We start from the raw sequence: 17,662 nt of genomic DNA, 5'->3' as shown, positions 1-17,662 counted from the left end.
GTCTAGTTTCAACCTTCTGCATGTTGCTGTCCAGTTCTCCCAGCACCATTTGTTAAAGAGACTGTCTTTTTTCCATTGGATGTTCTTTCCTGCTTTGTCAAAGATGAGTTGGCCATACGTTTGTGGGTCTAGTTCTGGGGTTTCTATTCTATTCCATTGGTCTATGTGTCTGTTTTTATGCCAATACCATGCTGTCTTGATGATGACAGCTTTGTAGTAGAGGCTAAAGTCTGGGATTGTGATGCCTCCTGCTTTGGTCTTCTTCTTCAAAATTACTTTGGCTATTCGGGGCCTTTTGTGGTTCCATATGAATTTTAGGATTGCTTGTTCTAGTTTCGAGAAGAATGCTGGTGCAATTTTGATAGGGATTGCATTGAATGTGTAGATAGCTTTGGGTAGTATTGACATTTTGACAATATTTATTCTTCCAATCCATGAGCAGGGAATGTCTTTCCATTTCTTTATATCTTCTTCAATTACCTGCATAAGCTTTCGATAGTTTTCAGCATACAGATCTTTTACATCTTTGGTTAGATTTATTCCTAGGTATTTCATGCTTCTTGGTGCAATTGTGAATGGGATCAGTTTCTTCATTTGTCTTTCTGTTGCTTCATTGTTAGTGTATAAGAATGCAACTGATTTCTGCACATTGATTTTGTATCCTGCAACTTTGCTGAATTCATGTATCAGTTCTAGCAGACTTTTGGTGGAGTCTATCGGATTTTCCATGTATAATATCATGTCATCTGCAAAAAGCGAAAGCTTGACTTCATCTTTGCCAATTTGGATGCCTTTGATTTCCTTTTGTTGTCTGATTGCTGATGCTAGAACTTCCAGCACTATATTAAACAGCAGCGGTGACAGTGGGCATCCCTGTCGTGTTCCTGATCTCAGGGAAAAAGCTCTCAGTTTTTCCCCGTTGAGGATGATGTTAGCTGTGGGCTTTTCATAAATGGCCTTTATGATGTTTAAGTATGTTCCTTCTATCCCGACTTTCTCAAGGGTTTTTATTAAGAAAGGGTGCTGGATTTTGTCAAAGGCCTTTTCTGCATCGATTGACAGGATCATATGGGTCTTCTCTTTTTTTTTGTTAATGTGATGTATCACGTTGATCGATTTGCGAATGTTGAACCAGCCCTGCATCCCAGGAATGAATCCCACTTGATCATGGTGAATAATTCTTTTTATATGCTGTTGAATTCGATTTGCTAGTATCTTATTAAGAATTTTTGCATCCATATTCATCAGGGATATTGGCCTGTAGTTCTCTTTTTTTACTGGGTCTCTGTCTGGTTTAGGAATCAAAGTAATACTGGCTTCATAGAATGAGTCTGGAAGTTTTCCTTCCCTTTCTATTTCTTGGAATAGCTTGAGAAGGATAGGTATTATCTCTGCTTTAAACGTCTGGTAGAACTCCCCTGGGAAGCCATCTGGTCCTGGACTCTTATTTGTTGGGAGATTTTTGATAACCGATTCAATTTCTTTGCTGGTTATGGGTCTGTTCAAGCTTTCTATTTCCTCCTGATTGAGTTTTGGAAGAGTGTGGGTGTTTAGAAATTTGTCCATTTCTTCCAGGTTGTCCAATTTGCTGGCATATAATTTTTCATAGTATTCCCTGATAATTGTTTGTATCTCTGAGGGATTGGTTGTAATCATTCCATTTTCATTCATGATTTTATCTATTTGGGTCATCTCCCTTTTCTTTTTGAGAAGCCTGGCTAGAGGTTTGTCAATTTTGTTTATTTTTTCAAAAAACCAACTCTTGGTTTCGTTGATCTGCTCTACAGTTTTTTTAGATTCTATATTGTTTATTTCTGCTCTGATCTTTATTATTTCTCTTCTTCTGCTGGGTTTAGGCTGCCTTTGCTGTTCTGCTTCGATTTCCTTTAGGTGTGCTGTTAGATTTTGTATTTGGGATTTTTCTTGTTTCTTGAGATAGGCCTGGATTGCAATGTATTTTCCTCTCAGGACTGCCTTCGCTGCATCCCAAAGCGTTTGGATTGTTGTATTTTCATTTTCGTTTGTTTCCATATATGTTTTAATTTCTTCTCTAATTGCCTGGTTGACCCACTCATTCGTTAGTAGGGTGTTCTTTAACCTCCATGCTTTTGGAGGTTTTCCAGACTTTTTCCTGTGGTTGATTTCAAGCTTCATAGCATTGTGGTCTGAAAGTATGCATGGTATAATTTCAATTCTTGTAAACTTATGAAGGGCTGTTTTGTGACCCAGTATATGATCTATCTTGGAGAATGTTCCATGTGCACTAGAGAAGAAAGTATATTCTGTTGCTTTGGGATGCAGAGTTCTAAATATATCTGTCAAGCCCATCTGATCCAATGTATCATTCAGGGCCCTTGTTTCTTTATTGACTGTGTGTCTAGATGATCTATCCATTTCTGTAAGTGGGGTGTTAAAGTCCCCTGCAATGACCACATTCTTATCAATAAGGTTGCTTATGTTTATGAGTAATTGTTTTATATATCTGGGGGCTCGGGTATTTGGCGCATAGACATTTATAATAGTTAGCTCTTCCTGGTGGATAGACCCTGTGATTATTATATAATGCCCTTCTTCATCTCTTGTTACAGCCTTTAATTTAAAGTCTAGTTTGTCTGATATAAGTATGGCTACTCCAGCTTTCTTTTGGCTTCCAGGAGCATGATAAATAGTTCTCCATCCCCTCACTCTCAATCTAAAGGTGTCCTCAGATCTAAAATGAGTCTCTTGTAGACAGCAAATAGATGGGTCTTGTTTTTTTATCCATTCTGATACCCTATGTCTTTTAGTTGGCGCATTTAATCCATTTACATTCAGTGTTATTATAGAAAGATACGGGTTTAGAGTCATTGTGATGTCTGTATGTTTTATGCTTGTAGTGATGTCTCTGGTACTTTGTCTCACAGGATCCCCCTTAGGATCTCTTGTAGGGCTGGTTTCGTGGTGACAAATTCCTTCAGTTTTTGTTTGTTTGGGAAGACCTTTATCTCTCCTTCTATTCTAAATGACAGACTTGCTGGATAAAGGATTCTCGGCTGCATATTTTTTCTGTTTAGCACACTGAAGATATCGTGCCAAGCCTTTCTGGCCTGCCAAGTTTCAAAGGAGAGATCAGTCACGAGTCTTATAGGTCTCCCTTTATATGTGAGGGCACGTTTATCCCTTGCTGCTTTCAGAATTTTCTCTTTATCCTTGTATTTTGCCAGTTTCACTATGATATGTCGTGCAGAAGATCGATTCAAGTTACGTCTGAAGGGAGTTCTCTGTGCCTCTTGGATTTCAATGCCTTTTTCCTTCCCCAGTTCAGGGAAGTTCTCAGCTATAATTTGTTCAAGTACCCCTTCAGCACCCTTCCCTCTCTCTTCCTCCTCTGGGATACCAATTATGCGTATATTATTTTTTTTTAGTGTATCACTTAGTTCTCTAATTTTCCCCTCATACTCCTGGATTTTTTTATCTCTCTTTCTTTCAGCTTCCTCTTTCTCCATAACTTTATCTTCTAGTTCACCTATTCTCTCCTCTGCCTCTTCAAGCCGAGCCATCGTGGATTCCATTTTGTTTTGCAATTCGTTTAAAGCGTTTTTCAACTCCTTAGTCCCTCGATCTTTGTGGCAAGAGATTCTCTGCTGTCCTGTATACTGTTTTCAAGCCCAGCGATTAATTTTATGACTATTATTCTAAATTCACTTTCTGTTATATTATTTAAATCCTTTTTGATCAGTTCATTAGCTGTTGTTATTTCCTGGAGATTCTTCTGAGGGGAATTCTTCCGTTTGGTCATTTTGGAGAGTCCCTGGCGTGGTGAGGACCTGCAGGGCACTTCCCCTGTGCTGTGGTGTATAACTGGAGTTAGTGGGCGGGGCCGCAGTCCGACCCGATGTCTGCCCCCAGCCCACCGCTGGGCCCACAGTCAGACTGGTGTGTGCCTTCTCTTCCCCTCTCCTAGGGGCGGGATTCACTGTGGGGTGGCGTGTCCCGTCTGGGCTACTTGCACACTGCCAGGCTTGTGTTGCTGGGGATCTGGCGTATTAGCTGGGGTGGGTAGGCAAGGTGCACGGGGGCAGGAGGGGCAGGCTTAGCTCGCTTCTCCTTAGGTGATCCACTTCAGGAGGAGCCCTGTGGCAGCGGGAGGGAGTCAGATCCGCTGCCGGAGGTTTGGCTCCGCAGAAGCACAGAGTTGGGTGTTTGCGCGGAGCGAGCAAGTTCCCTGGCAGGAACTGGTTCCCTTTGGGATTTTGGCTGGGGGATGGGCGGGGGAGATGGCGCTGGCGCCTTTGTTCCCCGCCAAGCTGAGCTCTGCCGTCCGGGGGCTCAGCAGCTCTCCCTCCCTTTGTCCTCCAGCCTTCCCGCTTTCCGAGCAGAGCTGTTAACTTATGACCTCCCAGACGCTAAGTCGCGCTTGCTGTCGGAACACAGTCTGTCCGGCCCCTCCGCTTTTGCCAGCCAGACTCGGGGGCTCTGCTTGGCCGGCGAGCCGCCCCTCCGCCCCGGCTCCCTCCCGCCAGTCCGTGGAGCGCGCACCGCCTCGCCGCCCTTCCTACCCTCTTCCGTGGGCCTCTCGTCTGCGCTTGACTCCGGAGACTCCGTTCTGCTAATCCTCTGGCGGTTTTCTGGGTTCTTTAGGCAGGTGTAGGTGGAATCTAAGTGATCGGCAGGACGCGCTGTGAGCCCCGCGTCCTCCTACGCCTCCATCTTCCGGAACCCCCTGATTTTTTTTTTGTCTTAAAGATAGACCGTATCTTATAGCTGCAGAAAATAGAATAAAAAGGACAACCTGAAATTTAAATGTGGCATCATAACAGCAGAGAGTCACTTGTTGCCATTGTCATTTAGTGCATGAGCTGAACTCGCCCTCCTACCACACTTTTGGATGGAGCTCTAGTGTCCAGCTTGTGTTCTCTCTTTTGACCATCGTCACCCTTTTCATCTGAATTGGTGGAGGTACAAAAACACACATCTCTTTTTCAGAGGGACTTGGAAGACAGCACTAAGCCAGTAAGAATGGTTGAGAACTAAGACTTCAATCCTCTTATAGTAAACTGGCTTTTAGAATATAGCTTAAAGAATTTTAAAGCAGGCAATATATTACTAAATATGTAAGTATAATTGTAGCAGAAAATTCCACCTGCTGAGAATGAAGCCCATTATGTTCCAGACAATTGGTTAATACTCAGGTAGAAGTGGTTTTCTGTTCCTTGTATTACATTGTTTCCTGGGTCTTGTTTATCATCCTTTCCTTTCCTCCTGCAATTCCCTTTACTAAAATTGTTCTGTGATCTAACAAAAGGCTCATGCTACCAAACTGGGGGGTGGGGGGGAACCTGTTTATTTAGCTTATTGTGTTTTTTTGTTTTTGTTTTTGTTTTGTTTTTTGTCTTGATTTGTCTTCTGTCCTTTCTTGGTTTTGCTTTGGCTTTGGTTTTTTGACGGATAACAAGGAGGATATAGTAGGGCAAGCCCTCCTTTACCTAGGTGAATTCTCCCAGAAGCTATGCATCCCATATTCTATAATTTTTTAAAAAATGCTTCTCACTTTAGTATATATATGTGATGAATGGTGTATGTTGTCAGATGCGCACATGCATGCAAACATAATTATACCACTCTCCTAATTTCTTCATTACTCACAAGAATAATCATATCCAATTCATGTTGATTTGTTGTTTAAAAATAAAGAATAGAGACCTTGGGAGTCGAGCTTATACAAAGAGAAATATATTTCCACCACATATTTATTTTAAAGTCAGTAATTGATCTTCCTGAATACAAAGCAAAACTGCTCTCAAGAAATATTAAGTATACTTATTCAAATAAGAAAACAAAGTATCTATAATTTAGAGGGACAAAAGCATATTTCATTTTACTCTCTTTAAAATTTTTTTCAGAAATAAAAATAAAAGCTGTTACTTAGCAGTAATTAACAGGCTGGAGTTAAGAAGACAAATCAATCCTGTTAAGCTAAATGTTAAGGGTAGAATCTATGCTATTTTAAAACTGGCTTTAATACTTTGAAGACAATTTTAAATATATTCACAGTGTGAGGAGTTATTTCTTTCTGCTATGAAGGCATAAGATAAAAGCAGAGAGACACCACCACTTAGAGATCAAAAGATCTATATTTTTTCTCATTTGCTTTTGTTTTGTTTTGTTTTTTAAATCTTTTTAAACATTTTTTTAAAGATTTATTCATCTTTGAGCGACACAGAGAGATAGAGTCTGAGTGGGGGGAGGGGCAGCGAGCGAGGGAGAGAAGAGCAGAGAGAGAGAGAGAGGCAGGTTCCAGACTCTGAGCTGTCATCACAGAGCGGATGAGGGGCTCAAACTCCTAGACCACGAGATCATGACCTGAGCTGAAGTAGGAAGCTAAACCGACTGAGCCACCCAGGCAGCCCTGTTTCGTTTTGTTTTTTAATTAAACTTTTTTTTATTAAAGTAAAACATTCATTCAGAAAAGTGCACAAATCCACTCAATGGATTTTAGCAAAGTTAACACACCTGTGTAATCACTTCCCGTATCAGGAGATAGATCATTGCCAGCACCCCAGAACCTTCTCTCAGTCATTACCCCCCAGGCAAAATTAACCATCATCCTTGATTGCTATCACCATAGATTTATTGCCTGTTTTTGAACTTCATATAAATAGAATTGCACAGTATACATTCTTTTCTCTGGCTTTTTTCGTTCAGCATTACGTTGTTGAGGTAAATCCATGTTTGTTTATAGCTATAATTGCTTATTTTTATTGTTGTACTATAACTGATTATATGAATATGCCATAATCCTATTGTTTGTGGATATTCTGTTATTTGGGCTGTTACAAAAAAAAAAAAAATGTTGCCATGCACATTTGCATACATTTTCTGGTGCATTTATGTACACATATTTGAATATGAATATATTCTTTGGAATATAAATTTAGAATACAAATTTCCATGTCTTTTGCCCATTTTTCATTGACTTTTCGTCAGAAAAATAAATTCCAAACATTTACTTCTACATTTAGGTTGCCTTTCACTTTCTCTATGGTGTCTCCTGCTGAGCAAGCATTTCTAATATTAACAAAGTACAATTGATTAATCTGCTTCTTTATGGGTAGTGTTGTGTGTGTGTGTGTGTGTGTGTGTATGCATGTGTTAATTCTAAGGTATTGTCACCTCCTCCAACATCGAGAAGGCATTCTTTTATACTATCTCACAGAAAGAAGCTTTATTGTTTTACCATTTACACAGGTCTATCATCTGGCTGTAACTGGTTTTTTTACATATAGAGGGAAGTGTGGGTCAAGATTCATTCCTCTTCCTGTTCAGTCATCCAATGGACTTCATATTATTTAATGACAGGACATCTTTTCTTCATTTCTCTGCAGAGGTATCTTTCTCAAAAGTCAAGTGACCATGTAAGATGTGTGGGTTTGTGCTGGGACATTCTGTTGTGTTCCAGTGGCCTATTTGTGTATCCTTCTAGCAATATCACACAGCCTGTAGCTTTACAATAAATCTTGATATCAAATACTGTAAAACGCACCTAGATTTTGAATTAAAAATATTTTGAAATATTTAAAAGCTAAAATATTTTTAAATATGTGAAAGCAAAAATATAACATCAACATGTCTGGAATGTTCTGAGAGAATTTTGTAGTGACAAAAGTATACGTTAGAAAAGAAGTATTGAAAATTGATTATCTATGTGTCTTTTTCAAAATTTTAGAAGAACAACAGCTAATGAAAGAGGTAACAAAGGGATACCTGAGTGGCTCAGTCGGTTAGGTGTCTGACTTCAGCTCAGGTCATAATCTTGTGGTCTGTGAATTCAAACCCCGCGTCGGGCTCTGTGCTGACAGCTCAGAGCCTGGCGCCTGCTTCAGATTCTGTGTCTTCCTCTCTGTTTGCCCCTCCCTGCCTCGTGCTGGGTGTCTCTCTCTCTCTGTCTCTCAAAAATGAATAAATGTTAAAAAAATTCTTTTAAAAAAAGTAATAAAGATAAGAGCAGATACTAATTCGATAGAAATCTCTTGTGTAATGGAGAAAAATCAATAACCTTAAAGGATTTTCTTTAAAATAACTAATAAAATTGACAAGTCCCTGGGGAGATGGATCAAGAAAAAAGAGAAGAGAAAAGGCACATGGACCTAGGTCAAGAATGAAGTCAGGGACATCACTGGAGATACTTTTGATGTGAAAAAGAGAATAAGAACATTATGATCAATTAATGTCTACAAATTTGAAAATTCAGAAATGATTAAAGAATTCCTTGAAAAGAATGCAACTTACTGAGACTTTAATAAAAATATAAACCCATAATTAAACCTTTCCACAAAGAAAACTATAAGCCCAGATGGCTTTATTAATGAATTATTTATAAACTCAGGAAAAGTAACTCCAACCTTACACAAACTCTTTCAGAAAGTAGAACATGAGTATAAACTTTCTAGCTTGTTTTATAAGGCCAACATAACCTTGATATCAAAACCTGATAAGGATACTATTAAAAAGTATTATTAAAAAGTATAGTCCAATTACTATTAAAATTAATTAAATTTTAATTAAATTAATTAAAATTAATTAAAATGCAAAAAAACTAAATACAATATTAGAAAATTGAATATAGCAGTATATAGAAGACAACATATCACAATCAAGTTGAATTTATTATAAGAGTGTAAAGCTGGTTTAACATTTTAAAATCCATTAATATAATTTGCCTCACAACCAGATAAAGGAAATAAATAATATATTATTATATCAATTAAATTCAATACCTACTCTTGATTAAAAAAAACGTAAACTCTTCACAATATAGGAATAGAAAGGAATATTGTTACCTTGATGAAGGATGTTTACAAAAATAGCCTGTCGTAACCATCAAACAATGATAAATACGTGAAATCTCTCTGAAACCAGGAATGAGAGATGGAGACACACTATCAGCACTTTTATTCATAGCCTTGTGATCCTACCTAGTATAGTAAGTCAAGGAATAAAATAATAAAAAGATTGAGAAGAGAGAAATAAAACTATTATTATTAGCAAATAAAGCATAGTTGTGTATATTCTAGTTATCTATTTCTACATAACAAATGACCCCGAAATTAGCAGCTTAATGCAAAAAAGTTTATTGTCTCACAGCTTCTGTGGGCCAAGAGTTTCGGGAGTGGCTTAGCTGGTTGATCTTGGTGTACGATATTTCACAACATCAGGTAGGGTTGCAGTTCATCCAAAGACTTGACTGGGAGTCTAAGGACATTTGCTTCCAAGGTTGTTCCTGCACACGATTGTTGGCAGAAGCCTTCCGTTCCATGCTGGCCGCTGGCAGGAAGCCTCACCCAGTCCTTCTCACGTGGATCTTTCCATAGATCTGCTTCATGGTGTTCATGATACGGCAGCTTGCTTCACAGAACAAATGATCTAAAAGAGAACGAGGTAGAAACCACAATGCCTCTTCTAACCTTGCCTTGGATGTCACACTCTGTCATTTCTCCCATATTCTATGTTGTTAAAAGCAAGTTACCAAGTACAGTCCACACTCAACGGAGGGAAATTAGGCTCTTCCAAAGAGAGCTGTATCCAAGAGTTTACAGGGAAGATTTTAAAACAACCATAGTGCACATAGAATATCCAAAAAAAAAAAAAAAAAAATCCACAGAAAAACAAATTAAAAAGTGGGTTTATTAAGATAACGGGATATGAGCACACACACTAAAACTGCTTGCATTTATTTATTTAAATTTATTTATTTATTTTGAGAGAGAGAAAGAGAACATGAGTAGGCGAGGGGCAGAGAAAGAGGGAGAGCTACAATGAGCAGGGGTCATTTGTTATGTAGAAATAGCTCTCCCTCTTTCTCTGCCCCTCCCCTGCTCATTTCCTCTGGGAATTGACCTGAGCCGAAGTTGGCCGCTTAACTGACTGGGTCACTCAGGTGCCCCTAAAGGCTTATTTCTTACTTATTTCTTGCTAACAGTCCAGTATGGATATAAATGAGGCAGGGGAAACATTTGCTCCTCACAGTCATTGAGGGACCCAGGCTTTTTACATTCTGGGGGATCTATCATCCCCCAGGAACTTGGAGTTTTCCTCTGGGTCCTCAGCATCTTGCAAACAAAGGAAGAGAGAGAGTGAAGGATCGTGTAGGAGATATTTTAATAGGGGCCATGCTGGAGACAGTTTATATCAACTCTACCCACATTCCATTGGCTGGAACCCAGTCACATAGCCACAAAGGAGGCTAGAAAATGTGGATAGTTTTGTGCTCCCAGAGGAAAAGAAAATATAGTTTGGTGACCATGTAGCCTTGCCTCTGCCATAATCTGTCCTTCTGATCAGCAAATATCTGTTTTACCATACAAAGAACATATACTGACCCCCCCCCCCCCAAGGGAAACAACTCAAAGTCCCACCTTGTCAGTGAATTCATTTTAACATACAGGATTTCTGGGTGATGCATAATCTTTTTCTCATAGGTTCTGGCCTCTTACAATTACTTCCCCTTTTCTATCAGGCTTAGTCATGTATTTAAGAAATATTTCAAAAAATATTGTATCCATCATTTTAAAGTATATGCCTTGAGAATTTCTCCCTAAACACTAGATCTGTCAAAATGTGGGAAGAGGTTACCTCATACATTTTCAATTAGGTTCATGCTTTTATTCCTTCAACGATTTACTGAAGAAGGCCTATATGAGCCACTGTTCTCGGAACTAAAATATAATGGTACACAAAACAAAGTCCCTGCCATCATAAAGCATATAGTCCAGCGGTCCATTGTTATCATTTTCTGGGTGTGTATTTCCTATTTTTTTTAAATTTATTTATTAATTTTGAGAGAGAGAGAGTTGGGGGGGGGGGCGCAGAAAGAGAGATGGAGAGAGAGAATTCCAAGCAGGCTTCATGCCATAAGTTCGGAGCCGGACACTGGGCTGGGTCCCACGAACCTTGAGATCATGACCTGAGCCAAAGCTGAGAGGTGGACACTTAACCCACTGAGCCACCCATGTGCCCTGTAGGTGTGCATTTCTTCTCAGTGACTGCACTCTCCACGAGGGTAGTCCTCCAGAGAGGGTAGGGTCATTGGAAGCAATAGGAATAAGAAGCCATACACATAACCTTAGAATCCCTATCCTTCTAAGCGTTTTCTAATAAGTAGAATACATTTATGTGCCTCAGGGAACCACACAAAACCAAACTGAGGGACAGTATCTTGCTAATACCAATCTTTTACCATACATCTGTTTTGAATAAACTAAGGACCCCTAGGATGGTCCATTTTCCAAGTGGAGGAATTTATTTGCTTAGAAACGGTAACATTCCATTTCCAATCCCACTGTCTCCACTATTTCCAGGGGCTATTTTGTAAACTAGCCAATCAGATCTGGGTTATGTAAATATCCCAGGCAAAGCCCATGTAATCCAGAGGACTGCTCTTCGAAAATTTTTCTCCTGATGCTTTTATTCAACAGTTTCTTCAACAGCCGGTGTAGCTGTTGGTGGATTTTTACGACTACCTGTGCAGACCACTTACAAATCATGCTGTATAGGCAGGATTCCTCACAGTGTGCCCAAAGTATTGGTCCCTCACTCTTGTGCCACATCAGAAGTTTTCTATGGGATTGTGTGTTACCTCTGCCTGTCTAGCAAAGTCCAATGATGCTTCCAAGGTCGTTTTTTTCTCCCCAATCTCCATATCTAAGTAAGTGGGTACTGGAAGTAAAGTAACTCCCTTTCATTTGACCAAGTCTTCCCTCCAGTCACTCTCAGGGAAAAAGCTCAGCGATTACATGTCTGTTGACCACAGGGCTGTGGCATGAATCACATGCCAATCCATTTGCACTGAATTTTGGCATCTGTCTCAGACATTTTCCATAGTAGGACATCTTCCTGTTCCCTACAAAATCGAGATCCATGTTCATAAGTTTCTTCCCACTGACTCCTCCTTTCCATAAATATCTACACTTACGTCTGTGAATGAGCCTGGAGCTTTTACTTCTGGCCTCTCTGCCGTTTCCCACTGAATATCAGGCACATATGGAAGGTTCTATAACCTTCATTTGCTGCTGAAAATCAAAGTGAAATAAAAGCTTTCATACACTTGCTCTGTGTTACTACTGCCTGAATTGAACCGTTATAAAATGGGTGTCGATGATGCTGATACGTTGTCATAAAAAAAAAAAAATTGTTTTATCCTTATATTTCATGTGTACCTTTAAAAAAAATTATCGTTTATTTTTGACAGACAGAGGGAGAGAGAGAGAGCACATGAGCAAGAGAGGGGCAGGGAGAGAGACACACACAGAATCTCAAGCAGGCTCCAGGCTCTGAGCTGTCAGCACAGAGCCCAATGCGGGGCTCAGACCCATGAACCGCAATATCATGACCTGAGCCAAAATCAGACACTTAACTGACTGAACCACCCAGGTGCTCCTCATGCATACTTTCAGTAAAATGACAGAGAGTCACCCGGCAGAGACTAAATATTGTCTGTTAGGTAGTGAGAACAACTTGAGGGCTCAGATAGGAATCAGAATTCCTGATTGCTTTACCAGCTTTATTATCTACCAGACTGAATTTCACCATAGTGGAGATTGTTATACCACTCGTTTTTTTTTTTTTGTATGTCCAGAGGCATGGCATGAGGCCTGGTACATAATGACACTCAGATGGTTAAACTGAAATAATACATCTTTGTTTCACTCTTTCCAAATGTAGCTTTTGGAGGGATTTTTTTTTTCCCTTGGGACTGTTCTATTTCTGCTTTCAGTTCTAGGGAGCAACTGACCATGAGATCCCAAGGAGAGCAAGTGTGGAGACCGTGCTCCAGCTTAAGGGAATCAGCACGTCCAGGCCTCTTTCTCTGTCATTGAGTCGAACGAAGCAGGGGTGTCTGTGGCACAACTCCAATTACATTTAAGAGAATACCTCAGTTTGGCAGGCTTGAGAATATTATACTTGTTATTAGCAATTGTTGGGAGCAGTCTTTCAAAAGGAGATTATCATCAGTCAGTGTGGCTTAGATAAAAAAGAGGATTTGTGATGCTTTTGAGGAAAAACCTGTGGAAAATTTTACTGTAGATGGAAAAGAGAAGGGTTGCTGGAAGGCAGACTGTAATACCAAACTAGAAAAACATGGCCTGTGTGGTGAAATGTTTACCAAGATGGCTGTTAACACTTCTTCCCAACCTTAAGCGTATCTTCCACTCATATCAAGTGGTGAAGCCTATGATACCTCTCTTTGAATTGGGGCTGGCTCTTTGACTTACTCTGACCAACAGAATGGGGCATAAATGACACTGTGTGATTTCTGGGCCTAGGCCTTAAAGGCCTTATAGCTTTTGTTTTTATCTTCTCAGAAGCCAGGTGCCACGTAAAGAAGTCCAGCCTATCCTGCTGAGAGGCCACTTGGACAGAGAGAGCTATAAAAAGAGGATTTATGTGGAGGAGAAATTATGCTCCTCAGATGACAGGCAGCACCAACTGCCAGACGCGTGAGTGAAGCCATCCTGGATCCTTCATCCACAGTGGAGCCTCCCAGTTGACACCACACAGAGCAGAGGCGGACCATCTTGTCAAGCCCTGCTTCAGTGCCGGGAGAATCACAGCAACAAAATGGTTGTCGTTCATTTGGGGGGTTAGGCAGCCACAGGAAAACTGAAACAGCTCCAAAGACTGGCCAGGTGATACAGTGACTCCTACTGACATTTTTGTGGTGGCCTTATTGCTTATGGCAGTGCAACTGGGAATACATGCATTTCTGAGATTGCCTCCATCAGACAGAACAGGAGAGCACATCGTCAGGTCTTCCTGCCTGTGGACCATGGAAAGGAAGGGCAGGTTCTCAGCTCAGAGCCAGTCCAGTACTTCCACCTGGTTGGGCTTGGCACCCAGCGGCACAAAGATAAAAGAATGAATCACCAGGACTGTGGGATCAAGTTTTCTTAGGGGCATGCCTCCGTGAATGAGTTGGTAAGGAAGGGCTTAAGGAGGTCCTGGGTAAATTTCTAGTTATATTGCGAGAATGGCCGTGCTTACGGACGATGCCTAAGACTGAGGCTGTGTGCTAAATTTGGACGTGGTGATTCTCAGGTCTGGAACCTAGATTCCTGTTCCTGTTCCGCGTCAGTCCCTTGCCTGTTACTCTAGTCTGTCTAATGGGAACACCCGGCCTTGCTTTTCTCAGTCTGTTTTCCTGGGGATTAATATTCTGGCTTGAACCACAGCCTGATGGTCCTGCTGTGTGCTGCCAATGTTCCAGCCGGCCTACATCTCTGAATATCACCTGTTCAGGACTTCAGCCTGCTTGTCTGTCCAAACTCCTCTTCTCTTCCCATTAAGACCTCCCTGCTTGCCTGGAATACCACCTGTTGTTTGTTGACATCTGTATTGTACCAGGTTCCATCTGTTTTCTTCACTTCCTTATAGCTCCTGGAATTTGATTTTTCTGCCTTCAGTTCCTTCCAGGTCATCACAGAATCTGCTCCATTCCATTGAAATGTTGTAAGGCTGTATCCACGACACAATGTCTAATTCTTCCACACGATCGCCTTTAGATATTTGATAACAACCTTCCCATGACCTTTGATCATCTCTTTAGCCTAAATCTTGGAGGCTCCCACATTATCAAGGCTACCCATCTATGGATATAATTTAGCTTCTCAATATCCCACTTAAAAGGTAGCTTACTGAAGTGATTCACATGCTTCAACAGAGAACGTAGGGATATCATTTCCTCTGACAAGGGCATTATATTTTATCTGCCATGACTTTATTTATGTTATTATTTTGCGTTAGCATTTTAGAGGGTTTCATCAGGTCTAGATCAAGGTTTTATGGGCTCTAGAGCTTTTTACAAACTTTACAAATGCTTATGTAATTTTAGTGACTCTCTTTAATAAAAAAATTTTACAAACATACAGTTAGTTTAAAGGTATGTAGAAATGAGGGATCCTGAAGCTTAGGTTTTGTTAGTTTTGTTGTAAATCTGCCTCCAAGTTCCTAATAGTATTGTCTCATAAAATTCCTGGGTCTTTTAATCAGAGCTGCTAATCAGGTTTCCTTCTCGTATTAGTGTGACTTATTAAGTTAACTTGAGTACTTAGCATATAGAGGATTCAGTAATTTCACATACATAAGGGACTTAGAACAATGCCTTGTATATAAAGCACACAATAGATGTTAGCTATTATTATGTTTATTGCTTACTAGCAGGACCTGAGCAAATAGTTTGTCTTCCTGACTCAATTTTCTCTTTCATGTATTGGAAATAATACTTGCCCTATCCTTTTTATAAAGTTATTGTGAGGATCAAACGACAAAATATGTGAACGGGCTTTGTTAACTAAAAAGCACCATGCACACGGAGGTATTGTAACTGAAGTTTCATTCGACATTGCTAAGGTTATGTTTAGAAAAGACTTTGGCCGAGGGAGAGTCACTAAAGCCCTCAATAGAAGAGGGAGGAAGCAAAGAACAAGAAGCGCATGTGTGGCAGATGCTGGAGGACATCCTTTTTTGATATGCCAACGTCAAGAAAAGATGAAATATGTAGAAGCTGACAGAAAGTGGTGTAATTATATAAAAGAAAAGAACTGAGAGGTATCGTGTGTGTGTGTGTGTGTGTGTGTGTGTGTGTGTCTTTCCACAACTGGCCTCAACCTAGGTCTCCAGCCTCTTCAGCCTTGTCCTGCTCTGCAATCCAGGCTCCCAGCCTCTGCCTGGAGAAATCTTACTCAGACTTTGGGTTCATCTTACAAGTCCCTCCTCTGTGGGGTTTCCCCAATCCCCCCAGCCTCTCCCACAGGAAGAATAAATGGTTCCTTTCCAATGCTCTTGCTGCGAAAGCATTTCTTCCAGTCTAGACCGAGGGGGCCCCCCTTTTCCTTATTTCCGTGTCTCTAGGCTCTAGGGCCTACCCTTGTGTCTGCTTCCGAATAGATGTTCAACAAAGGGTTAGTCAATGAACGCACTTTGGAGAAATAACTTTTAAAACTTGATAAGAAGGACTTAAGGGCGGGTGAAAGCCTGGCGCACTGGCAATAGCCGTCATTAACCAGGGCAGCTCTGCTGGCGAGACGCGTCTTTCCAGCCCTGGTACCCGGGCCACCGCGCGCGGCGAATCCCGCGGGAAGGGCCGCCCCGGGGGTGTGGCCTGGGGGCGGGGGCGTGGCGAGGCCCGCGGGGGTTTCCGCGCCGGGGGCGCGTCCGGCGGGGGCGCAGGAGGGGCTTCCGCCGCGAGGGGGCGGGGCTGGCGCTCCGAGTCCTCTGACGGCCCCAGCCAGGGAATTTCAATTTGAAACCGAGCGGAGGGAGGAGGCGGTTGCGGCGGCCCGGCGGCAGGGACTGGAGCGGGACCAGTTCCCGCAGCGAGGGAGCCCTGGAGGTGCAGTGTCCGGGTAAGGAGGCTTGCGGGGCTGCAGAATGGCGGGCCCGGGCCGGGGGAACCCGGGCCGAGAGGCTGGTCTCTGCGGAGCTGCAGGGGCGGCTCGGATTTTTCCTCTGGCTGCAGCTGGGAAGCTGATCCCTGGCAGGAAGCGGTGGCGGGACGGTCCCACCGTGGGGGAGGGCGACCGGCTTTGGGATTTTCTGCGGCTACGTCTTTCCTCTCCTCCTCTTCTCTACCGGACCCCATTCCCGCCTCGAGGTCCGGGTCCTGTTGCTCCAGGCCGGATTCCCGCTTCCCCGCTCCGCTTTGGTCCCCCGTAACTCCCTTCCCGGGAGCCGGGGCCACGTCTGGTCGGAGCCGGGAGAGGTGGGGGCATGGTGAGGACTGCGCCGGTCCCGCCGAGGTGCCGTGGCTCAGGGTCGCGCGTCCAGGGCCCCGCTGAGAGGCTGGAGAAGGAATCCGGCTCCATCCCGGGCGCGGGCCGCGGAGAGGGAGCCGATCCCAGCGTGGAGCACAGCACGGGGGCTCCGGGGAGGGGGCGGCGGCGTCCTTCAGGGGGATGATTTGGGGTGAGGAAGCGCGGGCGAGGGCGCCGCGCCTTCCCGGACAGGCAGCGCGCGTGGGCTCCGCAGGTTGCTGGGCGAGGGGGGCGCGCCAGCCCCACGCGCCGCGCCGTCCGGCCGGGCGTCCGCCCGCGCGCGCCCCCGTTGCGGTCCCCGAGGAAGCCGGCGGCCGGGGCCGCTGCGGAGAGGGGCGCACGCTTGCGCTCTGGTCCTTACAATTCCCACACGCAGGCGGTCTCTGCACGGATGGCTTGTTTGCCTCCGCCGGGGCTGGGGACACAGGGCTGGGAGCAGTTTTAGGTGAGCTGCCGGGGGAAAGACGGGAAGAACCGAACCGAACGAGGCAGCTGGCTTGTCTGTGGAGGTGGGGAGTGGGAGACATCGGTCTTTACACTTCTCAGGATCGCTCACCTCCCCTGAGGTCAGGGTTTTTGGGAGAGATTAGAAGAGCTCTCGCCTACAGTCTTATTATTTTTAGGGGGGGGTCTCTTGTGGGACCCTAGGATACCTTAAATTGAATTCCCCGTCACCACAACCGCTGCTCCTGTTTTTAAGAGGGTGAGAAGGTGGAACCCTAGAGGAGCGGTGGATGTGTTTTTTTGAATCACATCTTTCCCTCAGTTTCTTGAACTTCTTGCCTCCGAAATGGTGTCTCTGGGGCGTCGTTGGGCCAGGAGTCTTATTCTTGGTACTGTTATTTAAGCTTTTTTTTTTTTTTTTTTTTTAATAA

At 42.9% G+C, this 17,662-nt stretch overlaps 1 protein-coding gene across 20 annotated transcripts in view; it reads left to right on the top strand.

Moving 5' to 3' along the window:
* The first annotated feature begins 16,247 nt into the window (after positions 1-16,247).
* Positions 16,248-17,662, top strand: part of EPB41L2 (erythrocyte membrane protein band 4.1 like 2) — a 220,544-nt gene continuing 219,129 nt past the window's right edge. For 14 of the 20 annotated variants that reach the window (XM_060616667.3, XM_060616665.3, XM_060616658.3 and 11 more), the window contains exon 1: positions 16,253-16,379. The gene's annotated coding sequence lies outside the window, so the exon portion shown is untranslated. Of the gene's footprint in view, positions 16,380-16,722; positions 16,747-17,128; positions 17,233-17,662 lie in introns of those variants that run through there. The other 6 variants (XM_060616654.3, XM_060616652.3, XM_078447318.2 and 3 more) reach the window with 6 other exon arrangements.

Source organism: Panthera onca, chromosome B2 (assembly GCF_046562875.1).
Source record: "Panthera onca isolate mPanOnc1 chromosome B2, mPanOnc1 haplotype 2, whole genome shotgun sequence".
Taxonomy (NCBI): Eukaryota; Metazoa; Chordata; class Mammalia; order Carnivora; family Felidae; genus Panthera; species Panthera onca.
The sequence above is the reverse complement of the archived record's forward strand: the minus strand, read 5'-3'. Positions and strand labels throughout refer to the sequence as shown.